General features: G+C 46.4%; 1 protein-coding gene and 1 long non-coding RNA gene across 3 annotated transcripts in view; one reads left to right on the top strand and one right to left on the bottom strand.

Moving 5' to 3' along the window:
* Positions 1–20,965, top strand: part of LOC139052896 (uncharacterized) — a 186,053-nt gene that overhangs the window by 124,770 nt on the left and 40,318 nt on the right. The window lies entirely within an intron of this gene.
* Positions 1–20,965, bottom strand: part of LOC139052886 (ubiquitin-conjugating enzyme E2Q-like protein 1) — a 177,635-nt gene that overhangs the window by 59,836 nt on the left and 96,834 nt on the right. The gene's annotated exons all lie outside the window — the stretch shown is intronic.

Here is a 20,965-nt window from a genome sequence, read left to right on the forward strand (position 1 = left end):
ACTGCAACATCCTTCGGGCTTGATGGTACTGTATTCAATGCAGTGCAGAAAAAGAAGAACAGAGACATAGCTCATCAGGGCTGTATGCATCGAACCAACCGGCAAACGGAACTGTAAACGGAACTGTAAGCAAAACACGATAACCTTAGAGCTACTGATGTGCGTATAGTTGATTTTATGCATTTCCAGTTGTTTTTTTTTTTCTCCGCTCTGTGCGCAAGCGGTTTTTTGGTTAGCTACACAGTCGCCAGAGACCACGTGAGCGGTTGCGGACGCTGTCATGGCAGTTCGCGAACCCAGAGGCACGCTTTATGCATCGTGACAAAGCGGTATCGCAGCCCGCGAGTTGCACACAGGCTTGGGGTGTACTTGAACATTCATATACGCTATATCACAGAGTTGCGAACGCTTGGAAAAAGTAGCGCCATTTGCTTACCTATGGCAGCGCGCCGAGCTGAGTCACGCCGCCATTGGCGACATGCGCTCGAGCTACAAGACCACTGCGCGATGGGGCATGCCCTTATGCAAAGTCACGCAGCGCTTTTAAACATAGAGGATGCTGGCAATCCAAACTCAACACGTAACTCCTTCATCGTATTGAGTCTCCTTTGGCAAAGGACATGGGTGTGCTCTTACGGTGTTCTTCCTCGCATTACAATTACAGCAAAATAGGTTACCGCTCCCGCCAAAGACGTACCCGCGCTGGAACTGGGGCGGTAATCTCGGGCAAAAACTTCAGTTTGACGATATTTCGCGTGACTCGGCACCGGTCGCGTCCGCGTACAATACCGACAGCGATTCTGGCGCTGTGCCAAGCTCGCTATCTTTGCGCAGTGCCTACAGCGCTGTCGGCCGTATGACCGTGTGCTTCGACGAGCCCTGTGCCGAGGCTCGCAAGATCTCGCGAAAGTATCTCACGGTATCTCTGAAAGTGATTACCCGAGAATAACGCCCCTGTAGCGATTCTTCACGACGCCGCGCCGCCGTTATCCCCTCTCTCGCCCCAGGAGAGAGGCGTCAAGGAATCGCGCTTCTTAAGCTGCTGTCGCCATCGCACAGTGAATACCGTATATAGAAGGTTCGCGACTGTCCCGCTAACATGCGACTATAAGTGGCAGCACATTTCGGGTTTCCTTTGTCCACACTGGTCAAAACAAAATGCACATTCACGTTTAGCGCGCCAAGCGCGGCAGCACGGCGCATATATGAAGTTCGGCGGCAGACTCACTTCAAGTGCTTAACCTGTCGCAGCGATAACTTAATTAAATACCTTTGAGCGTCGGTATATGTGCACACGTGAAGAGCTCTATCTTGAAACGTGAACCTTAGTTGTGAAATTAACCGAATATTAGAGACCGCCGGGAAATCCTTGCGTTGCCTGTAACTGTGAATCATTCAGAAATACAATAGCCCAAATCGTTTATGCGGATGATTCAAGCCGAAGTTTGAAGGAAGATTCTGGGAAATTAAGGCGTATCCGATGGAGAGTTGGCCTTGATAACCTTGCATACAGCTTACAATTTGCGACGTTTTATCCATTCCATTGCAGCTGACAATGGCGGCTATTTTCCATCGCCATCAATGTGACTTCTCATTGATTCGAATGGCATTGTGCGAAAAAACATTGCACACAATAGAAACGTCTCCGCTCTCCGTTAATGTTTTCAATCTTGCTTTGCGGCGTCATTAGCGGCTCGTGATGGTTGTTATAAAAGTAGAAAACATTTGATGGCTTTCGCCGCCCTTTTTGTCTTCCTTTCATGGCACGCTAAATGTCGGCTTTATGGCTTTTAAATCAACGACTCATTGTAGGGGTAAATGTTCTGTACGTCTGATCATATAAGCGAGCGGTCTTTCTATAGAGGCTTGGACGTGTGTCCAAGGAATTCTTAGTTTTAGTAAACGATGTATCTTTACTTTTTTTTCTTCTATGCCATTCACATAGAGAAAATGCGCTTCAATACTGCAGCGTTTGTGGTCTGGCTATCCTATAGACTTACTGAAGGTATTGTTAAGTGCAGACAATCTCTATACCTCTTTTCTTTTTTTCTGCACGGTGAAAAGAAACATTGACAAAACCGCCATCGCTGGCTCTCACGTAGCTTTTCTTGCACACAAGTATGTTCTCAATTACAATGTTTAGTTGTGAAAGAAACGCGCACATTAATTAGAGCGCAATATGGAAGATATGGACGCAACTCCATTGCGTTCTGATAGAGCACAACCGCTCAACCAATTCGCAAGAATCGAAACGCATCATGTTTTCAGCTTGATAATCTCGTAAATAAAATCGACATATAAATTATACAAGCACGCTTCTACGGAACATAACGCAAGGATGATTGACATTTTAAATGTGGCTGCATATTATATAATTATTTATAAAATTGAGGTCTGTCGAGAATCTCGAAACGGACGTACTATTCGATGCCGCACCGTTTAACACATCGATAAGATGCCCCTTTAGGCGCCGCAACAAACAAATATGCAATGTGCGCAACGAATATGCGCAGCGTTGAAAAATAATATCTTAATTTTACAATTTAGTGAACTAGGACTATCTTTAGCAAAACAAGTAAAACCAAAACAAAAATAACCTCGATACCTTGCATAAAAATTTATTTGTCAGTATTTTATTCCCCCCCCCCCCCCCCTTCCTTACGGTCCACCACCCATTTGAATGCAACGAATAGCATATCTAAATTGGTAAAACGGTTGTTCAGTAAAGTAATGTCTCAATTTCAATGCAAGAGCGCATCAATATGAAAACCAACCCTAAGTTTTTTTTCTAAGCCGGTAATGTTTTTTGCTGTTGTTGTACTGGCGCTGAAATAAAAGAAAAGAAAAAGTTCCATCAGGAATATATTCGTCAACGCTAGAACGCAAGACAACGCAAATGAGGTTAGTACTTAAGCGTTTGCAGGCACTGCTGCTCCCATTCAGTGTCCTACGAAAGTGTTCCATTTCATAGCGGCTTAACTTGCACAATCGAGATTCGCGTGGATTCAAACTCATAGTTTCTAGAGACTTTGACTTGAAATATCAAAAATTACAGTGAACCGAAACACGTAAATAAACAAGTACTTCGGCTTCATAAACGGGCGGATGTGCACCAAAAGCCCACTCTGACGCTCAATTCCACGCGAATCCGTGGGTGGGGATGCGCAACGTGGAGGTATCGAAGACACCGCGGAAGATGTTCGTCATCGAGCAACGCGCTCTGAGAAGAGCTGTCGATGTTTGAATCGTGGCGAACCGACTGCCTCCGAGATAAGAGCAGAGGTGGCACACCGCCCGCGCCTTTTTGGCGCCCGGCGCGTATCGCGTCACTCGCACGGGCGCGTTGAGGTCAGCGACACGGGCAGACTTTGCTCCACGGCCATTTTCGGACAGCGGAAGGGCAACGCCCTGCGGTACAACTTTTACTGTGAAAGCGCAATAACCAGACCGTTAGAGGACACAGTCCTGTGGTATGGGTTTTACAGCGAAATTTCTCTACACGTCCCCGGTGTTCTCGGCTCAGTGCGTTGCGTTAACGTCATAACGTTAACGTTAACGTTTCATAACAGCATTTGTGCAGGCAATAATTTTGAAAGCTAGCAGTCGTGACTGATCTTTCTGCAGTTTAAAAACCTGTCCACGCCAGTGACCTCAGATTTGTTGTATTCTCCGATGGCCAACTGTTCATCTTGTCTTTATCTAGATAGGTGACAATCCATTTGAGTGCACTTTTCGGCAGGCCGATGATACCGTTTCTGCCCCTCACATATAAAGTATCTTCTCTTATTTTTTTTTTCTCCAAATGTCAACTCACGTATGCCTCTTTGTGATGGGTTATATTTCGGTTCGTTTGCCGTATATGAGATCGTTTTTTCCAATTTCCCGCCATGCGCAGCGTCGCGTAACGAACCGCATAATGTTTCCCGATGTCTGAAAAGCAATTTTATTTCTCCGTTTACTCTGACCTGATACGACGTAACCTAGTGCAAATACTCAGTGAAGCATCGGTCTCTTTATGCTGCAGTATGCATTTCACTATAATGGAGCCAGCAAACGCCGCGACCGTTAAAGCGGCATAAAAAAAAAAGAACAAAGAAAGCGCGCCGTCTAGCATACTGTTTAAACAACGTTGTTTTTTAAAGGCATGGTGGAAACAACAGAAGATTTAGTCAAATGTTTGTATAAAGCAAAGTTGAGCAAATAAGACATTTCTTTGCGACATGTCCACCAACGAGTGTGAAGGCAGAAGCCCAGAAAATGTGAGCAATTTTTGCACTGCCACAAGGTTATATCATTTTGGTGCGCATTCTTTGCGGGCCTGTGTTTGTCACAACAGGTGTTCGTTAGATACACGTATGTCAGAATGCAATGTGCCCGTGCTGTTGTCTAAAAGAATTCAGCTTGTTTTTTCAATATGCCTCGCAAATATACATGAGGAAAGTTGAGTTTAGCCTCTCTCACGCGCGCCACTATGTAGAGTATAGTTGCCAGCTGGAAGTGTTTTCTTGTCGAGCATATTCAACTAATAACATGGTGGTGTACGCGGCAGAGCATTCTTTAAATGAAATTTGACCAACATCACAAATGAATATAAGTAATACCGCACGCCGCTTTCGTCAATATACGTCAATTTCGTCAATATACGTGAGCGGGACTGAATCACAACAACCTAGATGATTTGCTCCCAGTGAAGTGCCAATTATTTCTCGAGTGAGAGGGCAAACCATCTCTCTCTCTCTCTCTACACACACACACACACACACACGCACACACACACACGCACACACACACACACACACACACACATATATATGTGTGTGTGTGTGTGTGTGTGTGTGTGTGTGTGTAAAGAGAGAGAGAGAAAGTAATCTTTGCAGAACATATGTGCCGCCTGCAGATCACTCCGCCGCCGCTATACCCTGTCGACACTGACGCCACGCTAACTATGGAAGCTGCACTGCTGTAAACCTGCAGACATAATTTGCCCCTTTGACTGCTGCAGTACATGTTTGTTTCTCCTGTATGCTTTGCCACAAAGCCTAGCACGGAGGGCTCCTGCCAAGGGGAACGAAGCGAGCCGGCGCGAAGCGCGGGTGGCAGGGGGTCAGGTCTTTAGCGGTCGCAGACCAATAAACAATGACGTGTTCTTTTGATGAGTGTTTGATGAGTGTTATGTAATGATGTGTTAATGACATGCTGATTTATTTTAATATCTTCGCTGGAGCATATACAGTAGTTCATGACAGGGCGGAGCATACTAATAGCGGGCCCAGGTGGAACGTTATACCATGCGGATTACAAAATTGCTGTTAATATAAGATCCGCTGAAAAATGCGTCATTGAAGACTATCTTTGTCATCGAAAGATATGGTTTTCCATCGCACATTACGAACCATTACAGTCTAGTGTTGTCAATATTTTATGAAGCGTGTCACTAAAGTGAGACAAAAAAGGCACTAAAATTCTCGATATAATTGTGAAGAATATTTTAACAACGTAGGTATTTCGAAAGACTAATATAAGCTACAGCGTGAAGTAAATCATTTACCTAGAAGTTTCATGCTGATCTAAAGTCCGCGCACCTGAAGGAAAACAGTGAATTTACCAGCAGGGTATACAGGGCTGTAGCTTTACTAGTGTATTTACTACACGGTGGGCGAATATTCCAAGTTTATAATACGAATAGTTGGTGTGTAATATTTTATTCGTATTCAAAAATGAGTATTGGGCATTTTCCAATATCAAAACTAACCTGATATTTCGCAACAACAGACTGTTAAAGTCGGGTTACTTTTCTCCATCTGCTGAACAAAGTATCGCAAATAATAATTATCAGAAGCAAAACAGTGACAAAGTTTCCGAAGCAGTGCAGAAACAAAATCGGTAATGCAAGGTTTGTTTTCTGTTTTGTGATAGAAGTGTGGCGCTGGTTAACACTGCTTGGGTTAGATTTTGCACACATACATAACTATCCAAGAACGTATGGACGTGGCAACTGCCATCGTCGCTGTAGCACAATTGGTAATGCAACGCGCGCTAATGCGGAGATTGTGGGTTCGGCTGTCACTGTCAGCCCAAGTTGTTCTTTCCTCCATTTCCTTTTAGCGTCTCATTTTTACACTTTAATTAAACACTACAAATAATTACCCCTATGCCCTCATTTTCTTCATTATCTGCTGGTTTTTTTGCGGCTCTGACTAACAAATATGTGCGAGCGTTGTTAAACGAACGCGCCCTTTCACAACCAGACTCCTCGGTTCCCCGTCCTTTCGTTCAATACATGACATCCGGCTATTTTTGCCTCTGGCCTGTCAATTAGTCTTTCTTGCAGTCTAGTCATGTAGCAGTTTTATCTTTTACGTTACGACTAGTGATGTTTTCCTCATAACAGGCCCTTTATTGTGTCTAATGCACACAAATGGCTTATTAACGTTTTCTTTTCCTATTCTATAACTCCTGAAACTTTTTAGACAACTATTCATTTTGCGTTTTTGGAAAGTCGGTCATACAGTAGTCTGTGAATCATGGAAGGTTTGTTTGCCACCAGCCTCTAAAGAAGTGCCCTTCGTACAGCTTTGGAGCACTTACACGACTGGCCTTTCACAGAGGAGAAGACCTTGGGCCCGTGGCCTCGTGCGTCTGCGATGTGCAGGGCCACAAAGGCGCTGGTGCGCTTCTTGAAATGCACCAGCCTGTATGACCGCCTGTGACCGACTTAGTGGTGCACGCTTGTGTGCGTAACAGTGGAGGCTGTGACCTTCTTCCCTCCTTCTCCTCTTTCAACCACCTTTCCCAGTGCAGGGTAGCCTACCGTGCTCAGCCTGGTTAACCTCCCTGCCTTTCCCTTATGACTTCTCTTTCTCTCGCTCTCTCTTGTGTTTAAAACGATCCTAATTGGCCGTGATATTTGACTGTCTGTTCACTACAAGCGTATTCCTTATTATACCGAAATAAATATTCCTCCTGTAAATATATGTGTCTGACTTTGTCTATTCGATTAGATCTTCAATACTTAACATTCATATTGGAAGATGTCGACATTCAATCGCCTACCTCTAATACTTACATAACGGATTATGACAGCTGGACTTTTTCATTACCTTCAGATTGGAAGGTTACAATACAGCTCGACTCAAAAGAACACAAGCAACGTAGTTTTCCTAGCATTAAAATGCACTCAGCCTGCAATAGTATCCCTAAATTTGTTTTGTGCTTCTCGACGTTTGTGTTAGCTGAACTAGATTCTGCGGAATGTGCTTGATTGCATATTGTTAACACGGCGATGACAATTACCCGAGGTTTGTACAAGTCAAATACCACATTTTCTCCCTTGATCTACCTGAAAGCCGCCATGAAGTACTGATTCGTCCGATAGCCGTGAAAAACACAAGCGATTTGTTCAGTCCCGCGTGAACGAGCTCAGCCGTTCCGATATTTACGTCTTTTTTATGCAGTCATGTTTTATTCACCTGCTGTGTTCTAAATCTGAACACAAAATTTATTCCATTTGGTTTCGGTAAATTAGCTCTCTCACACGCTTGCGCATGTCTACTAGTAGAATGAATTTAATGACACCGCTGAACCCGCAGCATATAAACGGATTCAAATAGGTTTCATAAATAATGAAGAAACTTCAATTTTGAGAGCACAATGTGAAGGCTATGATGACCACTATGCTGTGAAGCCCAATCACAATGTGAAGGCTACCAATGTGAAGGCAACCGTCGGTTCGTCAGGGTCACGGAGACGGCGTCGTACAGCGAGTTTCGGCCCCTTACATGTAACTTTTGAATATTAAACTGCGTTATATAAGGCCATTTTTCAAGCAACCGTTCTAACTTATAAGTCGTTGAAATATCGCCGATCGTTAATTCAAGTCAGTAAAAATGTCGCTGATTGCTAAATAGAAAACTTTGCCGTAAATAGACAAGAAGTCACTAAATCTATCAACAAGATCGCTAAAATGGCAACACTGATTAGCAAATCTAATTTTGTATTTTCAGAAATGGTTAGGTTAGACGGCCTCAACAGACACGTGATGAGGCAAGGGATGGTAGCCGAAACTTATTTTGGATTGCCCACTGACAGCTTTCTCAGCAATGCAGGAGACACGTCTCGCAGGCGTCTCGGACCAACTGCTTTGAGCGGCCGGCCGAGCGTCATCTGCTACAGCACGTGGCGGCGACACCAGAAAGACTCGCTGTCCAAGCAGGGGATACGTAATATAAAAAAGGTACCCATGAGGGCGCAATTCTGAGAGAAAACTTGGCATCAACTGTTTTTTTTTTTGTCAGTGTGCAGCCGACAGTGCCCGCTTTTACAAGTGCGTGTGTGTATACGGGTGGGTGGGGGTTATGCCTTCCCCCCCCCCCACACACACACACCAGTAGATATACCTATGGCAAGCATGGTGTTGCTCACGCACAGCCAAATATAAACACATCTCACTCGATGACCACAAGCACTCGCTGTCACAACGCTGGCGTGATGAAGAGTGGTGGCAGCGAGAAGAGAACGCTTCGTGCTGCCTCTAGTTTCACCGCGAGAACACCTTCTACGGCCAAATAAATGAAAGCAGTCTTGAAAGTACTGGAAACGTCAATTGCACTATTGAGGTTCCTACTATGACGGACCAAGTTGCCCGAATCAAAGCCTACATCCAGTCTTGAAAGACTACTGCAGAGAGGTGCCGAAATTTACCAGCTGGAGCCGAGTAGATCTTGTGTGCTATATACATAGCGGTGATCAGCGCCCTTAAGTACCTATGTGGCCAAGACTCCGCGTGCAGCTGGTGGGGAGGCCAGACCCCCATTATCAGGACTTCAAGCAGCTTTGTGTAGACTCGAGTGATCTTGGTCGGGACTCAAGGGGGGCCATAATCCCGGCTTTCAAAAGTGTGCGTTTGTGTGTGGGGGGGGAGGGGGAGGGGTCAACTGGCCTATTTTGACCCCCCTCCCCAGTTCTAAGATTGTGGCGGGGTAGGCGCCCCCCTGCACCCCCCCCCCACCCCCGCCGGTATATACGCCTATGTTTGTACCAATATTCAAAGTAGGCGTATGTTTAGGTACAGCTCGCATCGCGCATCGGAAGAGCCGTTCACATAAGAAACAAATACTGGGACATGGCCTCGACCGTCACCAGGGGCCACAACAGCAGTACTACACTTTTTGAAGACGACTGAGCTCTGCGACCGCCTTTGATTGTGCAGTGAATGCTGTTGTGTGTGCGCGCGTGCATCACTTGTTCTTTCTTTACTTCTCCCTTTCCTTTTCTGACCGCTTCCCCCTCCCCATTGTAGGGTAGCAAACCAGATGCTGCCTGGTTAACCTCCCTGCCTTTTCCTTCTCTATCTTGCTTTCACACAGCCCCTGCCAGACGGCGAAACAGTAGAACATTTGTGATATATATATCATGCCGACTGTCATCACTGATGCTCAGGTTTCTCTGGTGAAAGTTTCCGGAATAGAGAGAGAGAGGAAAGAAATGAGACTGGGAAGGCAGGGAGGTTAACCGGAAGAGAAGCTTATGGTTTGACACTCTACACTATAGGGGAAGGGTGAGGTGGGAAAAGACGGAAAGAATATCGGATAAAAAAAATGCGTCAGGAGCTCTCAAACGACGTAGGATATCTCGTCGACCGCCCGCATTTGGCCGCAGCACTCGCCTTATTTCAGTGCTTCTTTGCGTTCTCATGAGGGAGCATTACGTCACTCTGGTAATTTTAGAAGCATAGCTACGTTTTGTTTCGTACTTAATGAGGTACATGCTCTCAATACCACGTTGTCTCAAGTCCAATACCACCAGGTTCAGGAATCAGTACTTTTGATGCGAAAGCATCAAATGGCCCATTGAGCGAAAACGCCGGCGTCTGTAGCCGCGAAACGGCACCTAAATTCCCATTGGCTGTGACGCCACCTCACAAGCGCGCCTCGACGGAGCAGGTGACGGTGACGCGACGCCGCGGGGCGAGACGGGTTGTCGTCGGAGAGGCAGTCGCGTGGCGCGCGTGTGCGGGTGTCGCCGTCTCGCTCTCTCTCTTTCAGCCCCCACTGGGCTGCGCACGCCTGCCAGCCTTGGTGGCCACTGCTGCTTCCTCGGTCTCAAGTCACGCGGGACGTCGATGGCATGCGGCGTCGGCACCGCAGGCTGCTGCTTGCTGGTTCAGGCAGCACATACCGCTATGGTACATTACTCGCAGCGCAAAACTCGAAGGACCGCTCAACAGCGTTCAATTGGACATCACCGCTTTCGAATTCACAACTCATAAATGTTTAGGTGTCCTCGGAGTTTTACAGCGAAACTATTAGCCTCTCGGTGGTCGGCATTTCTCGTGTCCGTTCGTGAGCAAAAATGATAATTACCCCCCTAAGCAAGCAAAAATGCAATGCAAAGGTTAATGCAAAGGTTAATGCAAAGTTTAATGCAAAGGTTAAAAGCGCTCAGCAAAGTGAAGCGAACAGTGCATACATTCATTGAAATCACCCATGCAACGTGCAGAACAGAGTAAGTTTCAATAAAGAACAAGCTCAAAACAAGCATCCGTACCATTAATAAAGCATTGCATACCCCCCTCAGCAGTTGTAGTGAGGGTTTTGCAACAGCTTCGCTGGACATCCAGGGCCAGGATGGCGAGTCACTTTTTGTTTTCTATATAAAGGGATATAACATGCCTCGATCATGCAGTTCCCAAACTTATGCTGAATGACGATTGTGTGACTGCGTTTCCGTGGGTCTGTGTGGTTACATGTTAGTGAGTGAGGACTTAGACACTTCTTTGAAAACTTGCCATGTATACATTGCTTCGTTCTTTGTATATATTATCGTCCTGGTGGAATTGTGCCGTCATTGTGACTCAGTGTTCGTATCGTCTTGTGTTGAAATAAACTTTTTCTGAACGCTCCTTAATTTTGACAATTGCTTTTAGTTTGGGTTTAAACGGCTTCGCGTGTTCAATATGCGCGCGTCGCATAAACGTCAAACGCCATGCGGGCTGGCGCTCGCCATTCGTTAAAATTGGAAAGGAGTACAGTTTCTGGGTGTCACTGAGTGAATTACTGATCTTCCTTGTTGCGTTTGGCTATTAAAAATATGAGCGAGCAAAGATTTCAGTTTCCTTAGAATAAGCTTTTAATTGCCAATATTTGCTCGCCTTCAATCACCCTGGGCGTCTTCGTGGATATTCCGATAGGAGTGCCATGTACCACAAAATTTATTTATGTCACAAACAAGAAAAGGTACACAATAAGTATCGTACAGGAAATGCTGATACTGATACCCGTGTTGCCGAAAGTATCGTGATACACGTACAAGACACCCAAATAGTACAAAGATAGCACATATAGCTTAAAGATAGCTTCAAGATATATCTTCGATATTGCTCAACCCTGTGCTTAGACCTTTGCTTAGAATTTTGTAAAATAATATATTATAGTTTCACAATACAGTCTGTGTGACCGTTCTTTGGATTGCGAAAACTCAACATCAGGGAAGCGCGCGTTGCGGTGAGCCGTGAACGCAAGCCATGTTTTAAAATGGCGCACCATCTGGGACAGCTCGTTATTGATAAAACGCGCACACCTTAAGCGCTCCAGACTGCTTCCGCCTTGAAGCTCACATACCCATTGCGTGCAATACCAGTAATTGTACCAGTAAGATTCAGCTGGCAGTATAGTGCGAATTAGCCGAGTCTCCTCGATGTTTCTTGCTATTTAAAACGTTTTCAAGCAGGCGAAGAAGCGAATGGTCATGGCTATAAGAACTAACGCTTTCATAACTAGCGTTATTCGCAATTTACAGGCACCGGAATCTTAATTTTCTCTCTATTGTGCTACTTACTGTCGATTTTGCTATCGAACTCCTGATCAGGACGCCGAATAGGCATTGGATGTTCAGTTTGCTTGCAGCGCAATTAGGACGCTAGCAGTAAGCACGCAGAAGAATGATGCAGGACAGTGCCTGTCCTGTGTCCTTCACATATGTGCCTACGTCGGCGTTGCGCTGCGAGCAAAATGAATGTGAAGCAACTCGCCCTACTGTGCGCTCTGCTACTGGGACGCTGCACCGTCAGAACGAAACACGCAATGTTCTTGCACGCTTATTGTTCTGCCTGCTTCCTTATGGCGTTGCACATTGTTGACTTACGGAAAATGTGCGAAATGCCGCTTCAGCGACTGCTGACTGTATGCGGACACTTCTTGACTCTTTCCTCGTGCCTGTTCTGACATTTTGTTTCTTGCCACTCGTCAGTAATTTACGGTTGTATACGCTGCTCGACAGCCGACCTGAGGAAGGCCTTTATGACGGTGTTGACGCTCCCGCTGGCAGGCACCACTACGGAAAAACAAGGAATTCTTTATGAATTATTCAGTGAATAATGTATGGACTCTGTTATGCGACATTACCGGCGCTGATACGGAAACGTCTGGTTGCACACAGGAGCGTATACGGCGCGTGTGTGTTGCATGTGGGCGTACGCACGCCGGAAAAGGGAGTCCTCTCCGTTCTGACATCTGAACACTTCTCACGCACGTATGAGTGAGCTCAGACGGAGAGACGTTGTATCTAAACAAGGGTAGAGAAGTGAATAAAAAGACGAGAGCAATCAGTCCTTTGTTGTGGCAAATTTGGACAATGACCTCGCTTTGAGCAGCGTAAAGGCAGCACCTCGGTTATTCTAGAGCACGTCTTGGAAAAAAGCAAGTTGTTCAAAAACGAATTCTCCGCGTTCCTCTAAACAAAGTCCGTTTAAACTTAATGCATTCTATTAGAGGTGTCACGGTCGCCTAAATTTAACGGTAACCTGTTCAATGCTTCTCAAGAGTTTCCATCCGTTGATGTTTGCTAAAGTTTGTCCGTTGGTCTACGGAGGTAAATGAATGAATAGCGGGGTCCATCTATTTTCCTGGTATAGGGCGACCCATTTCTTGCGGCAAAAACGATGTAATAACTTAAGTAAAACAAAACCTAATTCCTCAGCCTACGTTGAAAACTCGTCATCATGAAAGCTCTCTCCCACCTCCAAGCCCCCTTTTCCCCCCAACCCCAGCTGCAAGCGAGTCATTCAAATGACCTGCATAGCCGTCCACGGTCGGGGCTGATGAACAGTGCGCGCGGCTCGTGCCAGTGGCCGTTGCCATGGAGCGCCGACGGGGCTGCGGGTCACGCTCGAAGTGCTCGAACGCGACTCGATCACTGGCGAACATTGTCCATCTGCGGGTGCCTTGTGTTAAAAGAAGAAATGAGGAAAAATAAAAATAAAACGGAGATTTCGCCCATTTGTTTCATAGTCGCCGCCTCACTGTTTCTGCCCTCAGACACAATGGACTCCCAAAATTTGTCGAGCTGTGTTCAAAACAATCGTCCGTACTACACGCGCGACGCTTTTCTCGAACTATGCTGAAGTCAGAAAAAAGAGCCAGCAGCTTCCCGCCCGCTACAAAGTCACGGCGACTGCGCTGCCGTTGCGACGTCGAACGTCCACCGGCTATTGACGTGAACAGCGGGCGACCAACTGGGTCGAACAAAAGGAGAAAGAAGAGATGCAGTGGGACACGGATACGACGGCGAGCACATTGTCTCGACTATTTCATCATCTCGCCGGAGTGTCGCGAATGAAAGAAGGGCGTTGTCAAGACTGCGATCGTTTTGTCTCATTGCGTAGAAAGAAAGCACGAAAAGAAACTTTGTCATTCACCTCCTCATAGTACAGCCATGTGGAGAGAGAAAATCTTACGCAGCGCGATGCCGCGAGCACCTGGTGGCTGACAAATTCGCTTTTCTTTTTCGAAACCCCTTCCGCCTTGTCGATAGTATAGCACACCAAATTGGAAATCGATTCCGCGCATGTTGCCGAGTGGGAACCTGAGATACAGTATGCAGCACCCGCCCTTGCTGTACAGCTGTACCGGTGCCCGCGCTACCATGTGCGGAGAATCACAAGCACCGACGTACTTGTGTATAAGCTTTGAGCGTGCAACTTCAATATTCTATTACAGGCGATTTCGAACACCACGAATGTGTAGATATATGTGGCAACCACGTATATTAACAAAAAGATAAATGTGATGCATAGTTTCGTATCAGCGAAGGCTTATAGTGTCTTCCGCGTAGTTGTTGACGAATACGTGATCTGTCTGCCTGATAAACTCTTTCGCAAGACAGCCTTAACCGCGATATTTTTTTTAATATAAAGTACGTGCAACTTTATTTACCGGCGTTAAAAGCTCACCGCCTAATTTCTTGATGTAGTTTTCATTCCTGTAAACTTCGAATTGACTTCTTTAATGGATATCTGAAAGATTATGTCGCGAATGGGATGGCGCGAACGCTTTTCTGTTTCTTTTTTTTTTCTTCCCGTGTTGCAACGTCGTTACATTTAGATTTGAAGTGTACTCCCCGTTAACTCACATAAATCCCTAACGGGGATTTACAGAAATCCGGCCGAGTCGAATAACAGAAGAGGTTCCTTTTCTTTATCTCAGTGGTTTTGCGTGGCAAAACCACAACATGATTTGACTATGAGGCACTCCGTAGCGGGGGACTCCGGAATAACTTTTACTATCTGGGACTCTTTAACGTGCACCGAAATTGATGTACACTAGCATTTTTTTGCATTTCGCCCTGCTCGAAATGCGGTCGTAATCGAGCCCGCGACCTCGAACTCAGCAGCTCAACGCCATTTTTTCTTTATCTTCGCTATCTGCAGTGGAACGTCGTGGTAAATCCGAAAGTGCGTGTTTTCTTCCCCCGCATTTAGACGACATAGAGTGCTGTAACGACTTCGAACTAGGCAGTATATACAACGCGGCAACTGAGCACGCCGGTATGACGCATGAGTGCCTCGGTATACTATTCGTCTTTCCGTGGCTGTGTACATATTTGTCCACTGTCAGCTTCTGGCCTTCTTTAAAACGGTGCTGTGGATCCACAATTCGATATGCACGAAGGCTGAACGCGCGATAGAACTGAAGAGAAAAAGAATCACGAAAAACAAAAAGAAAGCAGCTCCGTCAAGCGCCCAAAAACGCTTTCCGAGGATTCCTTTCACCCACATGCTTGTCGCGGCGCACCAGACGAGCGGTCGGCTCCCATCTCGTGATTTGGGAAGAAAAAGGCCAAACAGTGCGCGGCCTGCCTGGTAACGACGTTCTGGCGTGACTCCCCGGCGCTGTAAGCATGAGAGCGAAAGTAGAACCTGTGCGCCCTAGTTTGCGCCCGCGGGCGGTGGCGGGGAAGTCAAACGGATAACGTCTGAAAAGAAAAAAATAAAAAGAAAGGCCACGCATCTCTCGCACACTGCGACAACTGCATGCAGCCACACTGGACGCTGCCACAGTCAATGCATTAATACAATCTGCGCGCTCCGGGCCTGTTTCACCCTGCTGGAATAACGAGACAGATGTACATGTCGGGAGCCGCTTGCACGAAGCAGCAGTTTACTTATGGATAATAAGCTTCGCGCGAGCGACAGAAAGTTTTTGCGCAGGAACTTATCGAGTGACGAAGGAGTGACACTCGCGCTAAAATTTTAACACTTGTGCACTCCGCAACTTGCCTCTGCAGCCCAGCACTTCCGCGAAGCTCTTTAGCCGTCATCAAATTTCTCCATGGTAAAACGCTTCGTGCAAGCTGCCCATGGGTGTCTCTCATTTCGGAACCTTCTGTGCAGTCTTGAGCAGCGCATAATATTTACGAGATATTTCAGATCTGAAAGCTTTAATAACCTTCTTTACTGAAACTTACATTGTGTTTCTGTATTAACACTTAGGGAAAAGACGGAGAATGCGGGAGGTGGAAATTCAAGACGATGAGCAAAACGTTTTGCTCATTATATTAACATTTAGTGTGTCATTGTGCGTTTATTTATTTATTTCGTAATATTGACACAAATGACCGATTTGTGTTTAATTTCAGAGAGTGCAGAATGTGCTGTCTTGCGGCCAGTCGCGCAATAATTTTGCGTGTAATCGCGGGCTTCTTTCACGCTCAGAAAAAGGATTTTATGTAGCACGTACTGAGCAACAGAAAGCTGTATCGGAAGTTTCTTATGTTGTTCTATAATTTTCTCATTGAAACTTTTCAACCAATTACAATACTTGAAAAGTTGATTAGTTAACTTGACATATGTAATATGTCACATACATATAAATATGTAAGTAGGCGGAATGCAAAAAATAATCTGAATATCTCCAAGTGACGGTAAACAACATTACCTTGGTTCAGACAAGCTACGTAGCATGCACATATTTTTAAATCTTGGTGCATGATAGTTGGGACACCCATATATTGCTGGGCAGTTCATGATTATAGACGTAATTAGAAACATCAACTGCCGATTTGTCTATTAAAGTGAACGAACTAGGTCTTGGATACATGTGGGTATAAAAATAAATCTGAATCACACAAAGGCACAGATGGCGAAATGTGAGAGCCTTGTAGCAGTACGGAAATACACCAAAGAAACCAATACTGGCAGAATCTTATCGGTACGAATATTCACGTATTTATTCAAAGGTAACTTTAGCAACTCAAGAGTGGCTAAACCGCATACGTAGAAAATCTTGGTATTTTAGCTCGAATTCGTAATACATTTCGTTCGTAAGAACTGTCTCTAAATTATTAATGACCGGACGCCTTCACGGATTCTGAAATATTTTTGGCCAATGCCTCTTCTTACACAAACCGCGCCATCGTACGGACTCTCCTGTGAACCCACGCACTGAGGCTGAACTCGCACAACCTTTAATTCAGGAAACCTGTTTGTCGTTGGCAGGCCGCATTCGTTATTAATACGCGTACTATTGCTATATTCCACGGCATCTGGGCCACGATTTTGTAGCGATTCCTTCTCGCGCTTTTCGCGCTTCATTGGGTCAGAGCGACGCCCCGCCCGCGTTATCGACGGGGTCAGCCGGCTGTGAACGGCGGGCCATAAGAATGGCATACAATCTAGCGGAATGCATCGCTACAAAATCGCGGCCCTGTGATCCGCACGAAATATTATCGGGCCCTGATTCATCAAGTTTTTATGCCCAAGGGTACTAGTCTGAGCAAATTCCGCCACAATGTCGAATTCGCCATCTTGTCAGCCTTGATTGGCACAGAGGGCTGCTACGGCCACTCTGATTGGCTCAGAATGCCGCCATTACGCTATTTGAGACTATGGAGGAATTCGCTGGTATGTACAATAGCACCCCGGCTACGTCCCGGCGTAGTGGAACCTTCACCGAGTCGCTGATGTATTCACCACCAATGGGACAATTATTATTATTATTTGTTTTGAACACATATACACAGTTAACAGGAAAGGGGAAGCGAGGAGCAGGCTGGCAACTGCCACCGGAAGGGGCACGACGCCTGCCTACTCTCCTGAAGGCAGGTGACAGCGACACAGAAATGGAAGATAGGAAGGCGGGGAGGAAAGAGGAAAGGAAGAGCAACAGGACAAATATAAAGACTAAAGTAGAACACAGTAAAGATCACACACAGTAGGGCCGGTCACTGAAGGTCACGCTACCACAGAATGTTGAATAGAATAATTTCGACGCTACAAACGTGAACCTAAGTTAGTTAGCTCTAGAAAGGTAAGTAGGGCGCGATGGGCCTGATCATGTTTAGACGCACAACCACTGGGGTACAAACATTCCTGGAGTGTCGCACACCGCAGGCCAAGGAGATTAGTTTCTCACTAGCGACATGCACTGCGCACTGAAAGCGGCACACTCGAATATAAGGTGCTGAAGTGTCTCGCAGCAGCCACAAGACGTACACAGTGGACTTGCCACACGTCCTTGTCTGTATATACGTTCGTGCACGTTCACGCAACCAACCCTCAGCTTGAGTAGTGCTCTAGCGCGACGAGGCAAGCCTCGACCGCGAACACGGGGCGGGAACGTTCCATTTGCGACGCGCTGGTCTGGATGCTGCTTAAGTAGGTGGCGACGAATCAGCAGACGAGCGTGATCAAGCTTGCACAAAATTTCTGGGCAGTCACAGTTGTTATGAGCGCAAGTTGAAGCGAGCCGATCAGCCTCTTCATTTCCGGCGATTCCTACATGTGAAGGTATCCATTGAGCAACGAGAGATGCCTCACGTGATGTAATTTTTCTCGCAGAGTCAGTAATGCTGCGCACAAGTGGACAATCAATCTCACTGCGTTGTAACCTGCTAAGGGCAGCACGGGAGTCCGTAAAGATGCCAACCTTCGATGTAGTTAACTCCTCTTGCACGTATTTCAGTGCAACATTAATCGCTGCTAGTTCCGCAGTTGTTGACGAAGTTGGACGAGGTATTTGAAAGATACGCCGTACTTGAGTTGAAGGGCAGAAAAAGCTGCAGAGGCGCCTTGACCATCGTTGTGTACAGATGCATCTGTGAATACTTGAAGATAATCTGGAAACTTTTCGAACTTGTGAGACTGAGCCAATTGGAATACTGCCGAAACAGGCATATCATACTTTTGGTGCATGTCAGGGATTGTGAGGTAAATGGGGAATACGTGTTTCGTGATATCTTTTGGAGGCGGAGACGTATGTAAAGCAGCATGTTCAGAAATGGTAGTGATGTTAAAAAATAATGCCGCCATCTTTCCTATGCGAGATAACGGGCGGTGAATGAGACGATCCAGGAGCGATTGACCATTCGATGCGGGGTGCAGACGCTCAATATGATACAGAACTCTCTGGTCTGCTTGCAGCCTCAGAGACAACTAATGCGCTTCAGTGAGTAATGTAATAGATTACGCCTCACGAGGTAATCCAAGCATTAGTCGAAGGGCAACGCGATGATCTCGATCGCTCCAGTTGGGCCATCAAACTAGGTGGTATGTTCAAAACTGGTAATGCGTACACCATGCCTGAGAGTACAGAAGACTGGTACACCTGGAGAGCCGTTGTTTGGTCGCAGCCAGCACCTCTAGCATTCAAGGCGGCCACATACTTAAGGAGGGAGTGCGATTTGCGTCGTATAGATTTAATGGCAGGACTCCAAGAGATGCGATCATCCACAAATAACCCCAAATAACGATGCTGTCGCACCGAGTTTATAGGCGTTCCGTCAAGATACAGTCGGCTCATCGTTCGACGAGCGCGTTGTTTAGGGTGATATGCTATTGCAGCTGACTTAGCAGGTGATATGAGCAGGCCAACTTCACCCAAGTACTCCGGAGTAGCGTTGAGAGCTGTTTGCAAGCTTGCACGAAGCCGCGGACCAAGGTGCGAAGGGCCGCTTATCCACAGAGCAATGTCATCTGCGTAGACAGCTATGCTCACAGGGAAGTCAGTGTCTCGAGGCAAACGACTTGGAAGCGCGGCGAGAACGTTGTTAAACAAAAGCGGCGATAATACGATGCCCTGTGGGACACCGCAATTCACATTTCGGTATTCATTAGTTACTCCTTCGACAAGCGCTTTCATCCGGCGCTCCGACAAAAAATTATGCACAAAGTGGAGCACACGACCCGAAATTCCCGCGTTTGCAAGAGCGAAAATAATCGCCTTATGCTGAACTGAATCGAAAGCTTGCTGTATGTCTAGGAAGAGCATGTAGGCGGAATGCTTGTTTCCTTTAGCGAATTCGAGCGCTGAGACACGGTCTGATATGCTGTCCAGAGCTGAACGGCGGCGACGAAAGCCACTCATGACATGAAAAAATTCAGCTCCTGTAGCCTGACATCTAAGCGAAACAAGATCATTCGCTCCATTAATTTGATGACATTTGAAGTTAGGGATATTCGCCGGTAGGACTTGAGGTGCTTTGCAGGACGTCCGGGCTTTAAAATTGGTATTACCACGGACGATTTCCATTCAGCAGGGATTACACCGGTTCTCCATACTTCATTATACTTGTCCAATACGGTCATGAAAACTCTTATCAACGTTCCGCAGTGCTTGATACGTCACACCATCTCCACCTGGAGCAGTGCGGCGTTTGGAGAGGCTCAGCGCGTGTCGCAGCTCCTCAAGAGTGAAATCTGCCTCGTCCATCTGGCAGGCTAGACTGTAGGAAGCGGTTATGGTGCTGTGACTTGTCAAAGAAAGAAGGTCGCTAATTGTGGTGGCACTGGATGCAGGAGAGACGAAAATGTCTGCAAATTCCTCCGCTATTGCTTTTGGTGACTGGCCAGTCGCTATGCTCAATGCAGCCGTAGGATTCTTGCAGATTTCAGAAGTGCGGAGAGCCTTCAGTATGCGCCATACATTTCCAAAACCACTTCCAGGATGCAACGAACTAGACAAAGCTTCCCAGCTCTTGCAACGAAGATATTTTGTATGCCGCCGTATGGCTGCATTAATGCGACTGTATATAGTCCAGTCGGTGCGTCGTTTAGAGCGCTGTGCCCGTCTGTAAGCGCGCCGTCGACATGTACGGAGCCGCAAAAGCTTTAGATTGGGGTTTGGTTTGCCGATACTCCGTCGTCGTTGTACTGTAGCTTTTCGCAAGCACTTACTCATAAGTTTAAATAGGCTGTCTTGAGATGGTGCCTCTGAGATCAGCTGTCGGAACTTCTCCCAGTTAGTCACTCTATAAACGACATGCTGGCGACCCGCAGTATGTGTCGGTGCTAACCAAATGGGTAGTTGATCTGAGCCCCACGGGTCGGGTTCATATGATCAGGCTAAGCACACATATCTCGTTGATATCGCAAGGTCTGCGGGATATCGCATGCTCCTTTCCTCTACCTATAAATATAGGTGAATCATCAATCGGTATTTGCAGATCGTTCTTGATAATGATCTCGTTAAACTCTGCCCCACGATTGTCTTGCGGACGGCTACACCATCGTGGATGGTGAGCATTAAAATCTCCGCATAACACAAACGATGCACCACACCGAGACAATAAGCACTCAAGTAGTGAGGTACGTGTATGCCTGTTGTATATGCTTGCCACCGTCGTACACACACCTCTGAGGCTGCACACTCAAACTCTGTGTCACAGATGCCGTCTGTGTCAATAACCGCGAAGT

This window comes from Dermacentor albipictus, chromosome 1 (assembly GCF_038994185.2).
Source record: "Dermacentor albipictus isolate Rhodes 1998 colony chromosome 1, USDA_Dalb.pri_finalv2, whole genome shotgun sequence".
Classification (NCBI taxonomy): Eukaryota; Metazoa; Arthropoda; class Arachnida; order Ixodida; family Ixodidae; genus Dermacentor; species Dermacentor albipictus.